The 22695-nt window shown below is 38.6% G+C and overlaps 1 protein-coding gene across 16 annotated transcripts in view; it reads right to left on the reverse strand.

Annotated features, from left to right (window-relative positions):
- CELF2 (CUGBP Elav-like family member 2) overlaps window positions 1-22695 on the reverse strand; it is a 547018-nt gene that overhangs the window by 178263 nt on the left and 346060 nt on the right. The gene's annotated exons all lie outside the window — the stretch shown is intronic.

The raw sequence follows: 22695 nt of genomic DNA on the forward strand, positions 1-22695 counted from the left end.
TTTTAAAGAGGCACATAATGTTGGTGATAACTTTTGCTACTCTCATGCTTTATCTAAGAATACTGGAATGCTGGAATTTGGAGAATATACTCTATAAATCAATTTCTAAATGCAAAGCATGGAGAGGTAAACAGAAATCCTTTTAATTAGTTCTTAACTTGCTTTTTGAGTAACACATATGCAGGGGTTTCAATTGTATTTTCTCTTATTGTTAGTACTTGTGAACACTTGTGGTTCATTGACTGAGCCTCATTACCCCTGGAGATTGTTTGTTCATCTGTTTGTCAGAATTTAATTACTGGAGCACAACCACTGGTATAAGGATATTCATGCAAGAGCCTAATATCTTTCTCTTCTCTGTCTAATGTAGGTCAATTTTCTCTCTAAAAAATTGCTCTTAATCAGCTTGTCACTGTGCAGAACAGCACATTTCATACAAGAAGGAGGAGTCTATCAGAGGCACAAATGCTGCTCTGCAGCCATCTCTGAAAAATCTACTTTCTCAATGAAATGGACAAAGAACTCAGCAACTCCTGACTTTTTATTCAGGTACAAAAAGCCAATAGCTCTGATCACAAACTCTGCTTTCCAGCTGCAGTACTGGAGCAGAACACCCCTGAAAAATAAAAGGGCAACACTACAGGTGACAGAGAGGAATCACAGATGACTTCTTGGGGGCAGCAGCAGTGTGCTGTGCTGCCCACAGTGCCCCCCAAAAAGACTCCTTACAAATTCAGCTCAGAAGACACTGTGCACATCTCACGTATCTCTACAGTCCCAAAAATGGAGCTCTGAATGATGCATCTGCATCTGTATATTCCAACAGACAAGGAACCAAACCTACAGCTTCACCTTTTTTTTTTTTTTTTTTTTCCACAGAGGGAGAAAACCACAGGTTCACATTTCACTGGACTGTCACCCAGCTTGAGTTATTACATGCAAATATGTACCACCAAAATGAGGGCAAAATAAGCAAGAATCTGCATACCATATTTCCACTACTGGAATAGTTTTAAGGCCAGAATTTCCAGAACTTAGAAAAAATATAATTTTTTAACAAATACCTTGAAAAAAATATTTGCAAATAATTTCAAACCTTTCTCAATAGGCATGCAACAAAAATATTGTATTAATTTTAATTTTAATTTTTTAATTAATTGTATTAATTTTTCCCTCTTAAACATCCTCAACTATTGAAACACATTAAATTTTAAAAGAAATTAATGCACAGAAAATTAATGGTATTTCAGTAAGACATAATTATTCTTATGCCACAGTTCTGACTGTTTTCTAGGTAGGAAGATCAATTTTTACCATTTGCTAACAAACATTCAAGCTAAACATAAGAAAATCACAGAGGATATTAACACTCATCAACAAGTCAAAGTGAATAATTTGATATCCACAGAGAGTGTAGTGTAATTCTGCATTTTCTTTAGCATTTATTGTGGAAACACACCTCTCAAACTGAATCCAAACCAGTGTCTTGCCCCTGTTTTACAATCACCATAAATGAGAATGGTCTTATAGTATTGCTATTTTAATGGCACTACTTAGCAGCATTCAAGGGTATAGAGTAGGGCTCAAGAGGCTGAGAATCCTATTTGAATGCATAATAAAAAGCATCTGAAGTTTTACTAGGTTTATAAAATTGTTTATGGCTATTTTGATAGTAGCTGTTAAATTAATTGTCCTAAAAAAATTAAAAGGAAAAAGAAAGGAATAGGTAACACTGGCCATTAGTACAATTTTTATATGAGTCATAAGAATGCTACACTTTATTTTAAAAGCCCTGATTCTTGGAGTCTTATTTATATGGGTATCCTGTCTTTCATTTTAATATAAAACAGTCGTTGAATAAAGCTCAGAGTGACATGAATTGTTAAGGTTCAGATATCAATAGGTAACTAAAAAGGATGCAACTATTAAAAAAATTTCTCAGTTTTTAAGCCTCTGAAAATCTTGCAACATCTGATTCATGAATTTCAGAGTGGCTATACTGACATCTCCACTTCAAAGCTTTCTTTTTTCACCATATATCTAGACTGCAAAAATTAATTTCCTGAATCTTCTGAGTCATTTCATTTAACAATTTAAGCAGACAAACAATGCAGGCAGCCCTTCCACTGCCCACCACAGCGAGTCAAATTGTGCAGATAAACAAAATGATTACCAGGGCATGCAGGAGGGAGAGAGTCAAAGAGCTGCCTTTATTGGTTGGTTAAAAACACAATCAAATTAATTGCCAAGTAGCTGCCTGCACTGTCTGCTCTCAGGGCAATTTGGAAAGAAAAGGATACCTGGTGCACAGGACACATACACACCTGAATGGGCATGGGAGGAGAAGGAACAGGAAGAGGACAGCTCAAGTTTATTTTCCATCCCAGAGCCAGAAAAGCCATGGACCTGCAAAGGTTCCTTGCAACAGCACAGATACACCCATCCACTCCTTAAGAGGTTTGGTTTTTTTGGTTGGTTTTGTTTTGGTTTTTTTTGGTTTTTTTTTAGGCTCGTTTGTTTTCTTAATAATTCAACCCACATATTTGTGTTTCTTCCAAAACAAAATGATATAAACTGGAAACATTTTAAAAAATTCTCCTCCACAGCTAATTACTGATGCTGAGGATTAACATTCTGTGGCACTTCAGCTTTAGTTACTTTCCCTAATTAATGTCATATTTGCAAAGATCTATAAAAACACTGTTTAGGTAAATTATGTACATTCATTAACTATTTAAAGCCTGTGTCTATTTTTTTTTAAGTATTTGGAATGCCTCTTGAAATTTCTACAAATAACCTTTAAAGCCTCAAGGGATCTGTAAGGGCTTTAAATAAATGCCAAAATTTCATTAATTGCTCAGACAAAAGGTGCTTCTGTCAGGCATGTTCAGAGTCCTTACAAAGTGCACACATGCATTTATTTCTAAATACTTACATGAGAAAGATTTGATCGTCACATGTAAAATAAAAACTCCTGTGACAATGTCTAAGAGTCACCACACAGCAACCATATCTAAGTTGTTAATAAAATTCTGGGGGTAAGGGTGGTTTCCTTGTTTTGGGTGGGCAGACAAACCATATCTGATATTCTTTTCCTGGAGCACAGCCCACAAGGTGAAGGCACCTTTTTGTGTATCTTTGAGTAAACATGGAGCAGCTTATTTGGTGACAGAGGATTTTCTGAAAGCTGAGAATATCTGAGACATACAGACACTGCCACTGCAATGGAGTAAGTTTTTTTTTTTTTTTTTGAAGACTACCTGCCTATTTACAGCCGGGTGTGGGCTTGGCTGTTACAGTTTGAGCACTTGTCAGCAAGCCAGGTGAACCACAGGAAACCCACAGTACTTGTCCTGGCCTGTTCAGCTTAAAATAAATGTTGACATTTCAGCAAATGCTTTTCTGGAGAGGGTTAACCACCAGCATCACTATGGTCCCCTCAAGGCTAAAGCATCCTTGGCATTTTTATAGCAAATGTATCTTTTTGACTCTGCTTTTTTTTTTTTTTTTTTTTTTTTTACAAATGCATTTTTACCATTGTGAAAACGACAGTGCTGCAAAGGGAGAAACTGTACTGGGCATGAGGAAGGAGATGACAAACCCCATCCAGGGCAGATGGTGTCAAGCAGGATGGTTTTGAAGGCTGTGAGGATGCTGTTGGGTCATGGAGCCAAGATAATGAGCATTGCAAACCTGTGTGATGGTTGTGTGGGGCACGTGCTCAACCCCACACAAGTCAAATACCAGACTGCACAACTAATTTCTTCTGGTTTTTTAGGTTTCCTGGAGGAAAAACTGTGTGCAGTCCTGACCTCTGCCTGGGACAGGGGATATACACAGAGGGAGGAAAGTCGCTGTAGACAGGTCCCTCTGCCCTCTCTAACTTCTTGCAGTGGTAAACAAAACCTGTTACTGTTTGGCAAAGAAAAGGCTGTTTAAAGATAAAATTTTAGGACCAAGTTCTCAGTGGAGACAGACTGTAAATCTGACAGTAAATCCACGTGCCCTCAAGTACTACCACATGAGATTAAACAACATCATAGTCCATCTCCTGGAGATCAGAAACACCTTTTGTGATAACTTGTAAAATAATCATCACAGCTGTGGAAACAGGAGTCGTGTCCCCCTCTTTCCTTCCCCTCCAACTTAGTGCAGCTCACATTGCTCATCTCAGGCCCCACCACCACAGCTGCTTTCCGTGGGGGAACTCAGCCAGTACAAACCAGTAACAAACCAGTCAACATCAGGGGGCTGCACCCAGTTTCTGCTGCCATCCCTAACATCCTATTCTGACTGCACACCATGCCTTGTCCCACAAGTGCTCGCTGCTGTGTGTTGTACATTCTGCAAAGCAGGGCCTCTGGGGATTGCAAAAAGCAATGGCAACAAAAAAAAAACCTCTGGTGAGAAAAATTAATCACATGAATATTTGTTGGACTCAGCCTTACACAGTACAAGCTGTAGCTAAAAATAAAATAAAATCAGTGAAAAGTATGAATCTGTATAAGCGTGCATAATTCAAAAAAAAGCAATTTTTAATTTTCAACCTTTGGATATGTAGAAAATATTCTGTAAAGAATGGGATGGGACAATTTAGCACATAATTTACAATCTTAAATGCTTTCTTTAATTGAAACAAAGGGTCTATAATCACACTGAAAGATATTTTAAAAGACAGCAGAGCTTGTGTCTGACCCAAGAAAGTAGGTAGAGCGCCACTGCCTTTTAATCAAAGAGAGCTAAATGAGAAAAGATAACTGTAGAAATAAGGGATAGATACAATGAATAGCCTGAAAGATTAAAAACAGATTGAATTCAGTTATTACTTTTGCAGAAATATCAAAGCTTAATTATGCTGTTTTCACATATCGTTATTTGACTTACTGTGGAATTAAAACGAACACAATTAATAAATACCAAGTGTTCAGTTAAAACAGAAGCATGGGGAACCTTTCTACAACTGCAGCTAAATTGTTGCAGTGCTTTTTTCACCCTCCTATATAATTTATATCTTGAATATATTAGCTTTGAGTCAGGCATAAGGAAATTCATTATTATCAGTCACATTATAAAGGCAGCCCCTGTATAAACATGTTGGATTGCTCTGGCAGATACATCTAAGATAGGCTGCAAAAATTCAAGAGCAGTAACAGCACAGAGCACTCTCCATAAAACGTTCTCCTCTTGACCACCATTTAATTATAGTGTCTACTTGGGTTCCTTCTCAATTTCTTCCCTTCTTCCATCTCTTCTACCAAAACCCTCAGTGCAACACATGGCTGTGATGATTTTAGTGGCAAATTACTTGGCTGGGACCCGTTTCTAAGTACTCAGCACTCCAAGGGACAGCCTCGCCACGCCCAGGAGTTGATTTTCACCTGCTTGAACAAACTGACACCATCACCACAGCACTATAAATATTGAACTGCACAGAAATGATCACTCTAATCTTCTGCTTGCACTCTCTCCTTCCACTGGAAAAAGCAAACATCACACCTGACTGCTAAGCAAGACAGTTACAAACAAAAATCAGCATTTAAAAATATTATATTTTAAAAAATTCAATTTTACTGCAGTCACTTGAAACACATATGATCCAAAGGCTCTTCCAGTACTATAACTGCTGTTTATTTAAAATCATTGAGAGGTCAATCTGACAAGTGCAAATATATTTTCGTTTTTCAAAATTACTCATGGAGAGGTGGGGAGTAGAGGAAAGGAGAGGAAGAGAAAAAAGTTAAACCAACTCTACCTAAACTCCTTACAAATCTCTAAATACATTTTCCTCTGCTCTACTTTCAAAAACCCATTCTACTTTATATATTACAACAATACTCTCTTCTTGCCATTAATATTGTGTTCAGTGAAATGCTAATATTTTTCAGTTCACTGTCAGAGAGAACTAAATCTACAGCAAGCTAATCTGCCATAAAGTCATGTTTTATACACATGACTACAAATTGAGTTTTACACTCCATGGAAAGCAATCTTCCATCTTTAAGGGTATCATGAGACAGAGAATTAGATCTATTCTTCTGGCATTACTAAATCATAAGATGAAAATATAATTTGACGTGCAAATGATATTGTAAACCCAAGGCAATGAAGCACTGAGAATATTTTTAGTACTAAACTTACTTGTTTGTTCAGTATTAAGAGTATTTTTGAGAAAATTAGCCTCCATTTATAATGGAAGCAGCATTATATAAACTTTTTTTCCATAACACAGGTCCTTGTCTAGAGACTGAGAGCCTGTCTAAATTTATTTCTAAGTTTGGCATCTGACTTTAAACATGTGTTTCTCATCCTTTAAGGTCCTGAGATGTGAGCACTGGGAGTCTGTTACAACTACAGCTTCTATTTAAGATACTCAGGGTAACATGTTTTGAATCTGGACGTATTTAGAGCTGCTTTCACTTGTCAAGTTTCCAAACAACTTAAAAATAACCAGCTAATGTATTTTTCAGTTTACATTGGGAACAGGGTTTTGGTCTTAATCCCACTGAAGAAAGCACGGGAACACTGACAAAGTGCTTATGGAGATGATTTTTCAGGTAAAAGGAAATACCACTGGAAGAACTGTAAAGTGCTGCATGCCCACAACAGTAGATGTTATCTTGGAAGATGGAAATGATCCCTCCAGAAGCAACCTTGCCACTTACTTAGTTGTATTTATAACTCCACTTCAGCATAGTCTGGAGGGGGACCAGTTTCTCCTTGTAATCCTTTGGGTATCTGAACTCAAAATGCCTTAATACAGTGCAGTCTTCTCCACCATCAGTCAAAGAGATGCCAAGATGTCCCAATATTCATATTCTGGCCTTGCTTAACTCTATTCTTTGCCAGTTTAAGACCATTAATCCCAGTTTAAACCAGAAGGCTCAATATCCCCTTTTGTACCACTATATCTGCATAACACAGAAAGTAAAAAAAAAAAGGCTTTCTAATGCTTTTTCAAGATTAAAAAAAAAAAGACAATAGTATCATACTAAGACTGTTTAAACAACACAAATGTTGTCCTTGAGGAATCATGTTAAACATGGTTACAGGTTACTTGTGGTGTTCATTCCTTTTCAACCCAGACAAGGGGCAAGTTACATCAAGTCCACCTTCTATATTCTACTGTGTTGACCTTCTTGCCTGTTGGTGCTCTCTTCCATACTTCCAGAAGAAGCAAGTGGTCAACAAGTGTCAATTCTCTCCTGAAAAAGTGGCCTCTTGCATTAACTTCTAAAGAAACAACCCCTAGATTTTGATAATCTCCTCCAACAAAAGACAAAGACACTCCCACTTTTGGAGGTGATTGCAAGTGGCACAACCTGAATTGCAAAGCTCCAGCTGCCCTCCAGCACTGACTCCTGGCTCTTTGGGGAAATCAGCCAGACAGAACAGTGGAAGGAGAGTGATTATAAGTGACTCCACATCACTTTGCATCCATTGCTTCACTTTGCATCTATTGCTATGCTAATTTGTGTACAGAATAGGAAATTATGGCCAGTGTCAAACAGTGCATTTAGTTTGCTGCACATATTGACATTGATGGAATTTTATCACATGGCATCCACATCACCAAACACATTCCTTTTCATGGAGAAATGAATGAGAATATATTGCTAATTGAGACACAGGAGCACCTTATGGCAGATTAAACACTTGGTACAAACAACTCTTTGATGTTTATATAAAGTATTTTTTCAAGAATAAACAAGATCATTCTTTCACCAAGAGCAACACTTTGAACTTAAAATAATTCCTTTCATCAGAAGTCTGTGGAACCTTTTACAAAGATGGTGGAACATTATAAGTATAGTTTTATACTGGAGAAACTGAGGCCAAGACAGATTAAGGGAGTTATTTGAATTTTTCTCAGACAGTTAAGAATACAACCCATTTAGCCAGATTCAAAACTGTATTTCAAACGAGACTGTGCTGATATAAAAGGAAAAATTCAAGCTGAAATGCACTTCTCTTTGATGCTGTCTTAGCAAGTTCTTTGCAGAAGTCTGAAGAAAGAAATGTCTAAACACAAAAGTCAAATATACAGGATCCTTTGTCCACATAATCTTAGATTGTGAATGTTTTTACTTTTTTTTCCTCCACTTTTTAAAACTTCTTAGAGGCAAGACCCATTCTTCACCTCTTTGCCAGAAGTTATTTTGCCTGTGGATATGACTAACACATATGTATTTAGGAACAGAGGCACAACGTGTAATGTAGGCTATTAAAAGACTGTGATATTTTATAGATGGGTATTATGCATTCACATGCAAAACAATTACAGAAATAGAATTGCTCAATGTGTACAGCAGAAAAAAGAAACAGATCCAAATTTCAGGTTGTTCTTCTTTCAGCTCTGAAAGATGATGCATATGTTCTCTTTTCCAAAAAATTTTAAGGAAATGAATCCTGAGTATTTGACACAAAGGGTGGAGGAGGAACTGTGAACAAGAAGAAGAAATACGCCCTAAAGCTGTTCAGTTGTTACTCTGTAAAATCTTTTCCACTCACACAAAACTGCTATTTTGGTGCTCCAGGTCACAGAATAAAATCCAGGGGTTTTGAGAGCACTTGGACACATGGAGGGAGGGAGGGAGGGAGAAGAAAGGTGGCCAAATGGGTGTGTGGGCAAAGAGAGGGCAATCAAATCTCCTGCTTTATACTGTGTAAGAGCAAGGCTCAGCTGTGAATAGAGCTTTACACTTCTGAAACTTCAATCAGCAGAACCTACTCTTAAGCATCAGGTTAAGGTCACTACAATTACAAAGATATAAAAAAATACTGGTCCTCTTCTGGGGAAAAAAAAATCTTTTATTTTCCTCCTCACTTGCTTATTCTTTATCCTTTAAAACTGAATGCATTTAAACCACAATATTTTGCATATTTTTTTCAAAATTTAATATGTCTCCTATATTTTCTGTTGTTTGAACAATCAGTTTTAAGGCAATCAAGGCATCTGTGAGCTGAAGCACAGCCTGCAACTCTGCATATTAGAGCACCTCTGCTATTCTTACTGAAAGGTTCATACACAGTCTTACTCTAAATATGATATTTTTCACAGATCTCTTATGCTGGCAAATTTCAGTTGTATTTGAGAAAAGTTGGTAAACAGGTGAAGACCATGTCAAATCAGAATGAGGGTTTTCTTTGATAACTCTAGTTTCAAAGGAGGGATTTGGGAAGATACAAGGAACAGAAGGAATCAAAGGTATAAATTATAAATATTAAATTGTTTGGAATGCAGGGTATTTCTTTGCTGCTTCTATTTATCCCTGTCTACATTCCTTAAGGAGCATGCATAAAGGTTGACGCTGCAGACTGCTCTATATCCCAGGCCAAAATTCTCAGCAAGGACATCCCATCTACTTCAGGCTATAAATAAATTAATTTCTTGATTCAAATAGAGACATCATAAAGGGAACCCCATCCCTCCCTACAAACCCAAACCCCATCTTTTCACAACAGTCACTACTCTACTTATTTCAGTCCAGTTCATTGCTATTCATACCCATCCTTTTTCTATAAATATTTGTCTTACATTTGTCAAGACTTATATTTAAAAAATGAAATTCTATTTGGGGTTTTACAGTATGGGATGCTATTACATATACATTATCCTTATGTGCACGATTGGGGAGAATAGATGATTTGTGAAGTTATCTATTATGGGGAATAATCAAGATTAATGAGCCCTATGGCACTTGCTGAATGCCTCCAGAGATTTATTACTCAGGTTGTTCGTTTTTCTTGTTATGTTGGTGCTGTCAAGAGTCCTATAACAAATGCAAACACAGACGTGTATTAATTGCAAATGTGAAACAAGGCTACTGTGATGTTGCTAAATACTCACAGCTCTTCTGTTTGCTGGCTGTAGGATTTCTTATCTGCCAGGTTTCTGATTAGCTTTCCATTATGGTATAAAATGCAATATTTTTAAACAACTAAAAAGATGAAGTGGGAGGGGATTAAAGAGGAGAGGGAATTCTGTTTCCATCTTGCACTTAGTAATGCAAACTTTGGGCAGAACTGATTGACAGAGGCCCAGCCTTTTCCTGAAAGGCTCTGCAGAAAACTCTGGAAGACCTGATCTTATCATAGGTACTTTTCAATACAAGACTCTTCAAACTCAAGTTATTGTGGCACAAAATAACTTCCTTGAGAAGCACGTGAGCTCTGTCTAAAGATGCTGTTACAACATGCATCTATCAAGATGTTAATGCTGCTTTCTTCAGCTGACGTTCCTGTTTCTCCATGGAGGTGTCAGCTGCCAGAAAACTCCCTTGTATCAACAGGAAGACCACTGTGACCCCTGAGCCTATTAAGATATTTAGTAAAAGCTCAGTGTGTCCCAGGAAATTTCAGAAGATGCACTTCCCTGAATATAAAAATGCTCAAGAATTGCTCCTTGTTTATTTTAAACAATCTTTTTCCTGTACTGTATCTCCTCATCAATGCTATGGAGCTGCACCCCCATCAGGAGTTGCCATGCTTAACAGACCCCTTCCATCCTGAATGGAGAAAATTAGAATATTTTAAAAAATAAATTTAGAAAAGAAAGGCCATTGTAAAAAAACCCCAAAAAACCACAACCAAACAACAACAAAAAAAACCATAATAAAAGAGAAGGATCAACTTTACCTTAAACATTCCCAGCAAAGCATTTAAGTTCAGGCAACACAGCACAGACTTAAATGAATGACAAAGCAGCTCATGAATGCTGAGGAAGTAACAGCAGGTGTATCCCAGTGTCACAACATCCGTAGCTTTACTCCCAGAGGAAGCAGTCGCTCTGCCAGATTTCTTCTTCATTAACACGGATGTGGACAGACACCTTATCCCTTCCACCTCCTCCCACTGGATTTACACAAGGGCCAGTTCCCAACTGCAGAAATTCACAGGTCTCTCCTGTGCTCTCTGGTGTGAGTTCAAAGCAGAAGGTGTAGAATTTTCATGTTCATGCATTCATATATAAAAACACGTTTCTACCTCCCAGGCAGATGTTTTTCTTATTCACCCCGCTGGCATCAACACAGAATGTGTGGGATGATGCTAATAACTCAGCACTATTAATGTACAGGAGGATAAAATAATGTAGCAGCAAACAGTGATATCATGAAAATATATCTAGTTCTCTCTCAAAGTAGCCCAGTATATGAGGACCTAAAAAAACCTGCCAAATTCTTCCTTAGTGGAAAAGAAATTCAACAAAATCTGTTTAAAATAAAAGTGTAGGTGCTACTTCAGGTTTGCAAGCCACCATGCTTCAGTTTGAAAACATCTGGGAGAGGCTACAGGAAGAAAAGAATAACATCTTTGAACACTCACTGTTATTTATTGTCACTTACACATTTTCTCTGGGTTTTGTAGAATCAAACTAGTAGGCTTGGTCAACATTCATTTTGGTGTAGTAAAGCTGTTCACATGTTTTTACACAGCTTGTGCTGTAATTTAAATAGCTGTTAAAAATTATTTAGTCCTCTTTTTTAGTAATATCTTAAGTTAAAATGTATCATAGTCTAGCTACTAAGCATTGCTCCAGGAAGAGAAGCCCTCTGTCTATCCCTTGGAGAATAATTTGCCATAAAATCTCAAATCCTCCTCTTTCTGTACTCCCTACTCCTTACTTTCATGACCCTCCAGATTCAGAAGACAAATGTTGTTGCTGAAGAGGTTTTTATGCTTTTGTGAAACCTGCAGGGGTGCTTTGGATGTGGCACAAGATGCATTAGCAGTAGAAACAAATACCTAAAAATAAGAAGTGTAGAAAATCCTTTGGGAGGACTGGAAAGGATATTCTTTTCATTAAAGCACTAGTTTTAATTCAGATCAGAAGCAAAATATAGCAGAAATTTGTTTAATTTAGGTCTGAATTTGATACCTGAGTAATTTGCCATGCTGGGGGACCAGGGTCTTTTAAGATTTAGAAATACAAATCAGAGAGTCAGCCCTAATTTGTATTCTGTTTTCATTTATCTTTTAAGATTATGAAAAAAATGCAAAAGCCTAGTGATATACAACAAGGAAATAGTAGCATAGTCCCACATTATTTTTTTTTTTAAATTAGCTGAAATAGATGTGCATTTATTGGCAATTAAAAACAAGCAAAACAAAAACCAAAATAACCAAACAACAAGCAAATCCCATGTTATTAAATAGCTCAAGAATACCAGCGCAGCTCTTTGCCTTTGGGTGCTCCTCTGTCTTAGTGAAACAAGTTTTTGTGTACTTGCTCCCTAGACTGATAGGTACTGTCTGAACAGCAATTTCCCCATCTCCTTAAGTGTTAACCATTTGCAGCAGTAATTTGTATAACTTCAGGCAGTAAGTTAACATAAGACAGCTCTTGCAGAGAAAATTCAGAAATATGCAAAAATGGAGACATCAATTCCTGCTTTCGTGCACGCAGTGTTAGCAATCCAGGGGAAAACCCGTTCTATCTGCTTGGAAAACCAGGAGCAGAACAAGGCTCACTGCATGTAGCAGCAGGCTGCCAGTGGGCTGTGGATGCCCAAAGGACAGTGGCAGGCAGACTCTGTCATTAGCCAGGCAAGATTTGAGTCAAAGATGAGAAGAAGGGACGGAATCATTCCTTAAATTCACACACATTGCCAACTGGCAGAAGTGAGATCGCTTCTCTTTAAAGCATCTTCTTTCAAAGACTTCTCAAAGTGTGAACAGCTCCAGACCACTCTTCACTGATAAGTTATGGGAATATCTACCAATTTGAGATCTTGTCCTTGTCTTCTCCATACCCTCCCATAAATACCTGGAGGTTCCTCTGAAGACCTTTCTCCAGGCTGAACAAGACCAGGTCCCTTGCATGGCGCGACAGGAAGACAAGAAGCAACATACTCAAGTTAAAAGGAGAGCATCCTATTGAATAGAAGTAAAAATATTTTCCCCATGAGGACAGCCAGCCTTTGGAACAGGCTGCCCAAAGAAACCGTGCAGTCTCCATCTGGGGAGGTTTTTAAGACACGGGTGTATCACACGCTGAGAAACATGGTCTGATTTCACAGCTGACCCAGCTCTGAGCAGGAGGTTGGACTGGAGATCTCCTGAGGGACCTTCAAACCTCAGGTACCACATGATCCTACTACTACCACCAACAGCAGGAGCAATACATTATGAAAATGAGAAGTGACAAGAGAAAGCCATCAGATGATGGGGGGATGAAACCAAAATATAAGAGAGTATGGAACAAGTGCACTCCTATTCCAGGGGCAGCATAACCACATCTTGTGCACCCCAGCAGCAACTTGGTCTTATGTGACAGGACAGAAAGATGAAAGTTTTTTAATGTCAGTAAATGATATGGTACTTACTAGCAAAGAACAACTGTCTTGCAGAGGCTAAAGATCACCACATCATCTCAGATTTAATTAAAAAAATCTGTCCCATTTTGCTACAAATGGAAATTCTTAGAAATTAGGGATTGAGATTTTTTGTTTTCTGAAAATGCCATACTAGATCTAGGAATGAGTGATGGATATTTTACAGTGCCTGATAACCTAGGTATCCTAAGAAGATACAAGATTTCTCTGCACCTAGGAACAGAGGAGAAGCCTCAAGGTAGGTTACATCAAATTGCAAACTCAGCTCATACTTTAAATATGGTAAAGTTATTCTGGAAAAGCTGATATTACATATGCATGACAAAACCATAAAAGAGCAAACTAAAACAAGGTAACATACATATGAAGGGAAAAGTTCTTCCACAGTAGCACCCTCCATTCTTTTAAGATACACAATTAAATATGCAGTTATAAAAGTAGGAGTCATTCTGAACATCACATCACAGTAGTTGAAACTACAGAAATCTTTTAGCAGCCCCCAAGGAAGTGCAGTTAGAGTAATTTCATATTCAGTGTAGCATCTGTGAACACCAATGAGGTCAAATTTTTGCAGACCCTTTAGTTCTGCTTCCACAGGAGAAGCTACTGCAGGCAGAGAAAGGAAAACCCCATGAGTGAATGCTAAATGTGTGCTTTGGAACCACTTCCCGTTCAAATGACTTGTGAGACAGACACTAAATTATAAACAGCCTGAGACAATATATTCTGACTTGTAGCTGTTGGCCAGTTTGATTCCCAACTTCAACTCCACATTTTAAACCCCTTAAAAAGCAGATAAGCTGGCCAGACACCACCAGAGTGTCTTTACTCGGATGTGCTTCAAAGTCCGGGGACCACCAGTGGATATCTCAAACTTATGAATCATCTCCAAGCTACATAAGTCAGAGTAAAAAAGAAATATTTTTTTACATCCTCAATGAGGTTTTCCCAAAACCTAATCACTGTGTTGCTCCCAATCATTTTAACTATGTCAGTGCTTTCAATTCAAACCCTGTGATGGGGTCACACCACTGGCAAGACAGACCAAGGAAAACATGAACCGTGTGGCACTGGGAGTGCAAAAGGCTCAGACATGCCAGAAGGGAGCTTTGTGTGATTACAGAAAAAGGCAAATGGATGACAAGAAGATGTGGGTTATTCAGCCAGGTTTCATTTCAAGAACAAGCCTGGAAATTCAGAAATTTTACAGCATTTGTTATAATGTTTCTAAGAACATTTCTGCAGGCTGCCTGACTGCTGTCTCTTACTCTTGAACAGTGCATAATAAAGCCATATTTAATATATATGTATTTTTCAATTGAGAAGTTGATGCAATTATCAGAAGTGAGTAACTAAAAATAAAAAATAGCAAGCCAGCAGATGCAGAAAGACTTTGCACAGAGCCCTGACTGCTTGCAAGTATTCAAATCATAAACACAAGGTCTCTTCACCTTTGCTGTGCACATTAAAATGGATATTTCCAAGGCAGAATGAAAATATTTAACTCCTTTCCCGAGACACCTAACTACACTGCCTAAAAGCACCGCTGCACAAAGAAATAAAGCTTATAAGTCATCTAATGCTAATTTATTTTTCAGTGCTGTGCTTTTCATTCTGCGTATGTCCACACCTGTGCTGTACTTTCAGACTGTGTATTGCAGTTTTCAGAGCAAGCACCACCCTGATTAGAATATACCACCTTGTCTTTTAACTGTGCATTCTTTCTCCAGGCATTCTGAAGGCAGAAGCAGTAAGGATCACGATTCCACTGCAAGACACAACCCATGCTTCACATAGGAAAATTAAGGCACTAATGCTCAGATGGGTTTCACTGAGCTGCAGAAGCCTCAGTAAATACCACATTAGTATCCCAGACACTTCCCCTTCTTTCTACAGTCAATAACAAGAAACAAGGGGACCAGACATCCCTGCCAAAGATTTTTAGGTAAATCGACTTCTCTTTCAGGTTCTGTGAGGTGTGGAGAAGTATTAACTCTGTTTTACATACTTTCTGCACAGAAATGCCTCTAGGGAGAGTGGTAGCATCAACCAGACACTTCTTCAACCTACCTAAACATCTGACTTAGCCCCTGCAGGACTTTCCTCACTGCCATGCAGTAGGACAAAAAAAGTTTTAAATCTTAAACACACCCTATTAGAGGAAAAGTGCTAGGTCACCAGAAGATAAAGGAATAAAAGCAGGACTGAACTCCCAGACTCCACTTTCAAATGCCAGATCATGTATTTTTTAAATCCTCTTTAGCTTCTATATTCATCTTCATGCCAAATGGTACAGTCTGACTGACATTGACCTTTCATGTATAGGAAGCTACACAGAGAGAAATGATATGGTCATTAAATTCCTAGTTTCTAAAATTTTGGGCAGAATTAAGATTCAATATGAAGTCAGTTAAATAAGATTGTCAAATAGAATGAAAAACTGACTAATATATATTAAATATCTGGCCTTTTCTTCAACTTCCCCCCCCCCCCCCAAGTTTTCTCATCTATTCTTGGCCATTAGAAAAAGTAGTAAACATAATTCACTTTTTTCTCAGCAAAACCTATGTTTTCTGTCACAATGTGAACAAAGGACATTTTTTTTTTTCATTCAGTGGTTTGATGGACTAAAGAAGAAAATGTCTTAGAAAATGTCTGCCTCTGCCTCTTCTTCTGATGGAGGAAAAAAATTGTGGACAATCCAAAGAGAAAGAATATAGTGAAAGTGCTGGAGAGTGTTTAAATGGGAGCAAGAGCTTTAAGCCTGGTGCACAGGTCAGTCAGCACTCTCAGAACTTAAGAAAAGTATTTTGAGAGAGATGAAATAATGGTAAAATGATTCTGTGCCAGGCACTATCTGTTTCATTAGAAAAAGAGATGAAAAAATGTTTTGATCAAAGTTGTTTCGTCTTTCTATGCTTGCTAGAACCACCAAAACACAGAAGTAGATGTAGCCCCAGATTGCAGCACTACAAAACTGGCTGGAGGCATCAGTAAATTTGGATGATTTGAGGTGCTTTTGTGTTATTTTGTTTTTCTGCCTTTAAGTATCAAATAGTACCTACACCCACAGACTGTGTTCAGTTTGAATACAATTCTGCTAAATCTCCTGGAGTGTAAAACATTTGGATCTTACATGTCTTAAAAGTACCCCAAACCATGCAAAATCCCCCCATAAACAACAATTACATAATTCACAGAGGATACTTGGGCCTTTTACTACTGCCCATAAGTAAATTGAGGCACAGACACACAAAAATGTTCTCCCTAAAGGCTTGTGAGCTCTGCAGGTGGAGCTGCAGCTACAACTCAACAGGGACTTCTCTCCTGTTCCTTACCCTGCAGGCTTCACCTTATAGGCTGTTTCCCAAAAAGCAACCCTCCAAAGCACAAATTTTCATAGCTTTAAATAAATTTTAGGCCTGGAAACAACAACTGAGGCAAAAGGTAGATGTTCAGCCTCCATACTGAGCATCCACTGAAGCAATGACAGGAGTGTCTGGGTGTGGGGCCATGAGACATGCAGACCTGGGATGCAGCATCCACCAGAGTGGAACAGCCCCAGACTGGTGGAGATGCTGGGCCTGGTTTCAGTGCTGCACAAGGAATGGTTATCATGCAACATAATCACAGAATGGTTTGGGTTGGAAGGAACCTTAAAATTAATCTTGTTCCAAACCCCCTGCCATGGGCAGGGACACCTTCCACGAGATTCAGGTTCCTCCAAGCCTGGTCTAACCTGGCCTTGAACACTTCCAAGGATGGGGAATCTACAACTTCACTGGGCAACCTGTTCCTGTGTCTCACTGCCCTTACAGGAAAGGATTTCTTCCTAATAGCTAATATAAACCTGTCCCCTTGGAGCTTAAAGCTATTTCCCTTTTTCATATCAGTACATGTCCCTGTCACAGCCCCTCCCCAGCTCTTTCTAGACACCCTTTAGGTACTGGAAGGTGCAATTAGGTCTTCTCAGAGCTTTCTCTCCTCAGGATGAAAAGGCCCCAACTCTCTCAGCCTTTCCTCATAGAGGTGTTCCAATCCTCTAATCATCTTGGTAGTGCTCCTCTGCAATCACTCCAAGAGGTCTCTGTACCATGATCCTTCCCCTCATCCCATCCTTTAAACACATGTAGTTCCATTTATTTACCACTCCAAACCCTGTGATTTAATTCCTTTTTGCCAATGCTGCCCCAGCACAACAGGATCTTGATCCCTTGTTTGAGCCCAAGAGCTGTCACAAAACAACAGTTTTAATCTGTTTTATCCAGTCCTAGTAAATGAAATTTTAGCAGGTATTTTTTGCCTGCTCTGCCAACTAGATACTTCATAAACTGAAACAGAATCTCTGCTTCCTTCAGGGCACCTGCTTTCAATTACAGGAAACATAAGGCACCTTCAGATTTTTCAGCTTTCAACATCTGTGCTTTGCAGGTACGATTTGTTGCATTCAAATTACTGCTAAAGCTGCAGAATGCTGTTGAGCTTCCAGGGACATGCTTGAGAAACACTGGAGATGGACAGAAAGTAATGGTTATTTGCAATTGCTTTTTAATGACTGATTAATGCCTGTTCTGAACCAAATCCTTTAAATTGTTTAGGAATCTCACCTTGTTCCTCTTGGAAAGTCCATTCAGCCTCAGCTTGATTAGAAACATCACCTCTACCTTGCAGCAGATGAACACACTGGCATTGCTATCCAGCCAAATACAGTCTCACACCTTACTCCAAAAGATAACACTATAAATAATACCTCTAAAAGGGAAAACAGCTTGTTGTATCAGTCAGGCACAGCTGGTCACCACACTGGGATGAGACAGTGACAGCTACAGGTTTAATTCTGCACTAGGTTAAATCTGTCAGTCAGGGACACACACATGCACACAGATTTATACACTCATACCTCTTCCAAACAGGAGTGGTGCATACAAACCAAACCAGCTCATCTGAGCAACCCCTCAGGACTTCTCCAGGCTGGTGCAGTATGACATTAACCTGAGTGTCTGTGCCTAGACACATCCAGGTGCACTGATGGAAAGAATCTTAGATTACCCACCACCACGGTGCTCCCTGCTCCTGCTGCCAGCCCAGCTTGCTGGCTCCTTATTTCAGGTATTATCACATCATAGCCAGTGCTTGCCAAATCACACAAGCTAAAATAGAACTTCATTACTGCTTCTGCTGGGTCTAGCTGAGGAAAAACTTGCTGGTTCTATGGAACCCCAGCCAGCAGCCCCAAGGTCTAACCAGGAGGCAGAAGGAGGGAAGGAGAAGCAGCAGAGTGAATGATGAACACTACAGTTACAAGGAAAAAACAGGGGGGAGCATTTTCTATCTAGACCTGAAGGAACAGATTTTCATGGATGGATGGATGACAGATCTGTGGCAGAGCAGGACTCATGGGAATACAGTGTGGAATACACTCTCCAGGATCAAATCCAGTTGCTTTGCTTTATGCTAAAGGCTACTGGAGTATTTAGGTATTTTACACTCTTTATTATTATGTTTGTATTCTTTTATGATTTATAACTATATGATTTCATATTTATTTACAAGGATCATCTTTCTGCTTAAGGTGAATGTAGATCTGTGGTAAGCACATAGATCCAGTGGAATTTCACTGAGCTTAAATCACAGGAGATTACTATGGAGGTAACTGTGATGAAGGAGTGCCCCTCCTTCCTCTCTTCACTGTGTAAGTAGCTGATAGAGCTGTGTATGTGAGAGAAATTAGGAACAGAGAAGAAATCAATTATTATGCTTAGAACAATAATATCTTAAGAGGATGATTTTAGACTTCAAAAAACTTAGAAAAGGAAACTAGAAAACAATTTGGGTTTAGTTAATATGCAGCAAATCTCCCGAATTAATGCACACCAAACTTTCCAGTCCGTAAGTCTTTTCTCTTAGATCAGCTACTTTTGTGTAAGTTTGTACCACAATAATGAGCAGAACATTGTGGCATCTACTAGTTTGTTTTATACCTTTTAACTGTGATTTCTGTTTCCTCCAGTTCTACTTCAGGAGATTGAAGCAAGTAGGATGGGATCCAAGTTCATCTCTGCATTCCAGGCAGGCTACACCTCCTACATTTGGTTCAGGACTTTTTCTAATTTAATTATGTTTGCACTTGGATGTAAGTTAAGTTACAGCTCAGCCATTAACTGTGCTCTGCTGTGGCATCCACCCTCTATATTTGACTTCACTAACTGCCTAATGTTTTGCAGTGAGCTTCTGATAAGTATGTGTTTGCAGATTTTCATGACAGACTAATAACACCAAAGGAGGCTCCAGGAACGCTTTAAATAAATATTATGTGTATATTTTCTCAACAGTCTCTGCCTACCAGCACCTTTGGAGCTACATAATCTTATCTAGAGTACGTTTGCATTCTGTTTGCACTAACCAATGTGGTCCATTGCTACTGAGCAAACTGTTATTTGATTAAAACATTATGCACAGCATAGTTCCAGGACAGACAATCATGTGGTTCTGAAGAGGCAGCAGTTTCTATTTCTGTCTTGCAAAATTCTGCTTGCAACCATTAGGTATTTCTTCATTAATCATAATGAATAATGAGTAGATGAAGGCCTTTACCTGGGCCAGAACTTCTTAAGGTATTTTGAGAAACTATGTTTCCTGCCTTTGTCTTTTCCCTTTTCTACTGTTATTCCCTATCTAGGCCTAGGATGGATGCCTGGAATGTAGGTCCAGCTGTAAATGACTGGAATTTGCAACATCTTCAGAGCAGGAATCTTCCCTGACTATGTCAGGAGATGACAGAACATCAATTCAGGGAAGATTCTTGAGCTTGGTGGAGAGCAGATGTTAGGCATCTTAACTTTTTCTGGTAATTTATTATATTGTCATCTTTTCAGCTGCAATCAGCAGATGGTTTAACAGTTTGGAGTGGTAGCCAAACTGAAAAGAATTGAGTAGTGCCACTGAGCGCATTAGACAGACAAGACCTGATTAGGGCATTATCTTCTCATTCGAAATATGAAAATTGAATCCCACACTTGGCCATTTGGACATGTCTCATTTGATGTATAACAACAGTCCAGTCTAAATTATAGCAGTCACCTATATATTCCATATATGAAATAAATTCAAGCTAAGCTAGTTACTAGTAACAGCTGTGAAAGCACAGGCTCTGAAACTCATCTGCTGCAGACAAATCTCTAATCTCCTTGGCTCAGATTTATTAAATTTATGTGTGTGGGATTTCCTGTTTAGTCCGTGAAGAGAAATAATAATTTTAGAGGGCAATTCAGACTTCAGGTGGACTAAAATGGAGGTAGAAATGTTTTTCCATTGACTATAGAGGCATCCTAAGCCAACTGTAGATACTCTATCTGTGAAGGAGGATAACAGCTTTGTTACAGCAATATCATGAAGATGAATAGAATACATATGGCTTAGAATAATGACAGCAATTATCTACCTCAGATAAAATTTCTTGTTTTCTCTTCTACTTGCCTGCTAATACTGCACCAACATACACCTGCTCTGTAAAGGCAAAGTACCCCCTTTCTATTTCAACAGTTTAAGGTGTTGCTACAAACCCAAGACCAGAAAGGACATCTTGTGTCAACTAGCCAGTAAGGGTTCACCCAAAGAGTGATCTCATTCATGTCCTGTAGCCCAGTGATACCACTAATAGGACACAGACTTTGTGCTGAGCCTGCACATCCTCAGCCCCAGGCATGTCAGTCTTGCCTACACTTGTATTGCCCAACTTGGAGCTTCATTTTAACTCTTTAGCTGCAGCAGCAATTTTCTTAATGGCCAGGTGGCTATTGCCTAATATATTTTGCTTGTCTTTGCATAATGATGTGGTTTATGTGCACTTTTTATACAGACAGCAGTAACTCACTCTGCACAGGATGAAATATTTATGATCCCAAGGTAACAATAGAGTGCAGAGGAACACAGACCTGGTATCAAAATGGAGAATTCTGAGGAGGCTACACAAGGTACAGTGCAGAGGAGTGGAGGCACAAACAGATATTAAGACAGGGCACAGCCTGACACTCAAGACCCCAGGGCTAGAAAAATTCACCTACAGCTGCCTAACAAAATGCAAATCTGTGGTTTTAGGGTAAGACAGATAAAGTACCAAGATATGTAAGATATCACATACATATTGAATGGGTGGTGTTGCAATCCAAGGGAGGATGAGCAAGATGTTAGAAAATATTAAAAATAAAAAAACCCAAACCAAACCATTAAAACAGCCAGAAGAAGAACCCAGAATGAGGATTAGGAAACCATCAACATCATGCTCATAAAGGCAAAAAGGAAGAAGAAATCCCCATTATCAAGGTACCCCTCCCAGTGATGCCCTTTGTATCTGACTACTTGCCCTCACCATTTCTCAGCTCCAAAAATTAAAACTCTTTGAGTAAGGATGAGCAAAACATCTTGGAAAGAAATAGACACTCAGAAATGTCTATATCTATCTTAAATGTGTTATTGAAGATTTCCTCCCTCATAACAATGTTCCTTCTTTTCTCTTAATAAGTAGATCTGGATTAATATTAATAATAATAACAATCTTTGATGAGACCATTAAGATTTCAATTACACTAACAAAAAATCTTTGCCTCTTACACAGGGAGCACATTTCACTTGCCTATAAGAAGATTTTGAATCTGAAAATATTCAATATTAAAGCCAGCCTGATGCCTTCATTCCTCTTCCAAGACAGCCAGACCAGAAACTCATAGCTCTGATCATGTAAAGAAAAAAGAAAAAAACCTACTAATTTTTTTAGCACGAATGTGACCATTTTCTATCCATTACTGCCTTGTTCTCCACTATAGATATTCACTCTTCCCATATGTACTTGCTCAGTGATCACACACCTGTTCGGCACTGCAGAGCCTAATCAAGACAAAATATTTCTAGCCTCAACTTGTAGGAGTCATGGCCTCTCACATATTTGTTTTTTTCACAGAGGAAACACCAGCACAGAAACAGAGCTTATTCAGGAAGTTTACAGTGAGACCTGATGTGACATTTAAGAAGAAAAGCACAGCCATGACAATTTTATGCTGATTTCAAACATTTGGGTTTGCTGCAGTAGTTGTTGAGTAGTAACAAAGCAAATTGCAAATACCATAACAATCATGATAATATGTTAATAGTTTTAATTGAAGTAATTTCTGCAGACAATAAGAATTATACCCTAATGTGTTAATTAATATGATTAAGACATGTTGTGAAAATGAGAATGTAAAATGATATCACATGGTATCTGGAAAGGCATGTACAGGGGCTGGCTTCTCCGAGCTCTCCTCAAGGTGAGATTTATGGGCATTAACACACAAGGCTTCAGCAAGGTAAACAGCTGTTTCGATTTTAG

The sequence above is a fragment of the Lonchura striata genome, chromosome 5 (genome assembly GCF_046129695.1).
Source record: "Lonchura striata isolate bLonStr1 chromosome 5, bLonStr1.mat, whole genome shotgun sequence".
Lineage (NCBI taxonomy): Eukaryota > Metazoa > Chordata > Aves > Passeriformes > Estrildidae > Lonchura > Lonchura striata.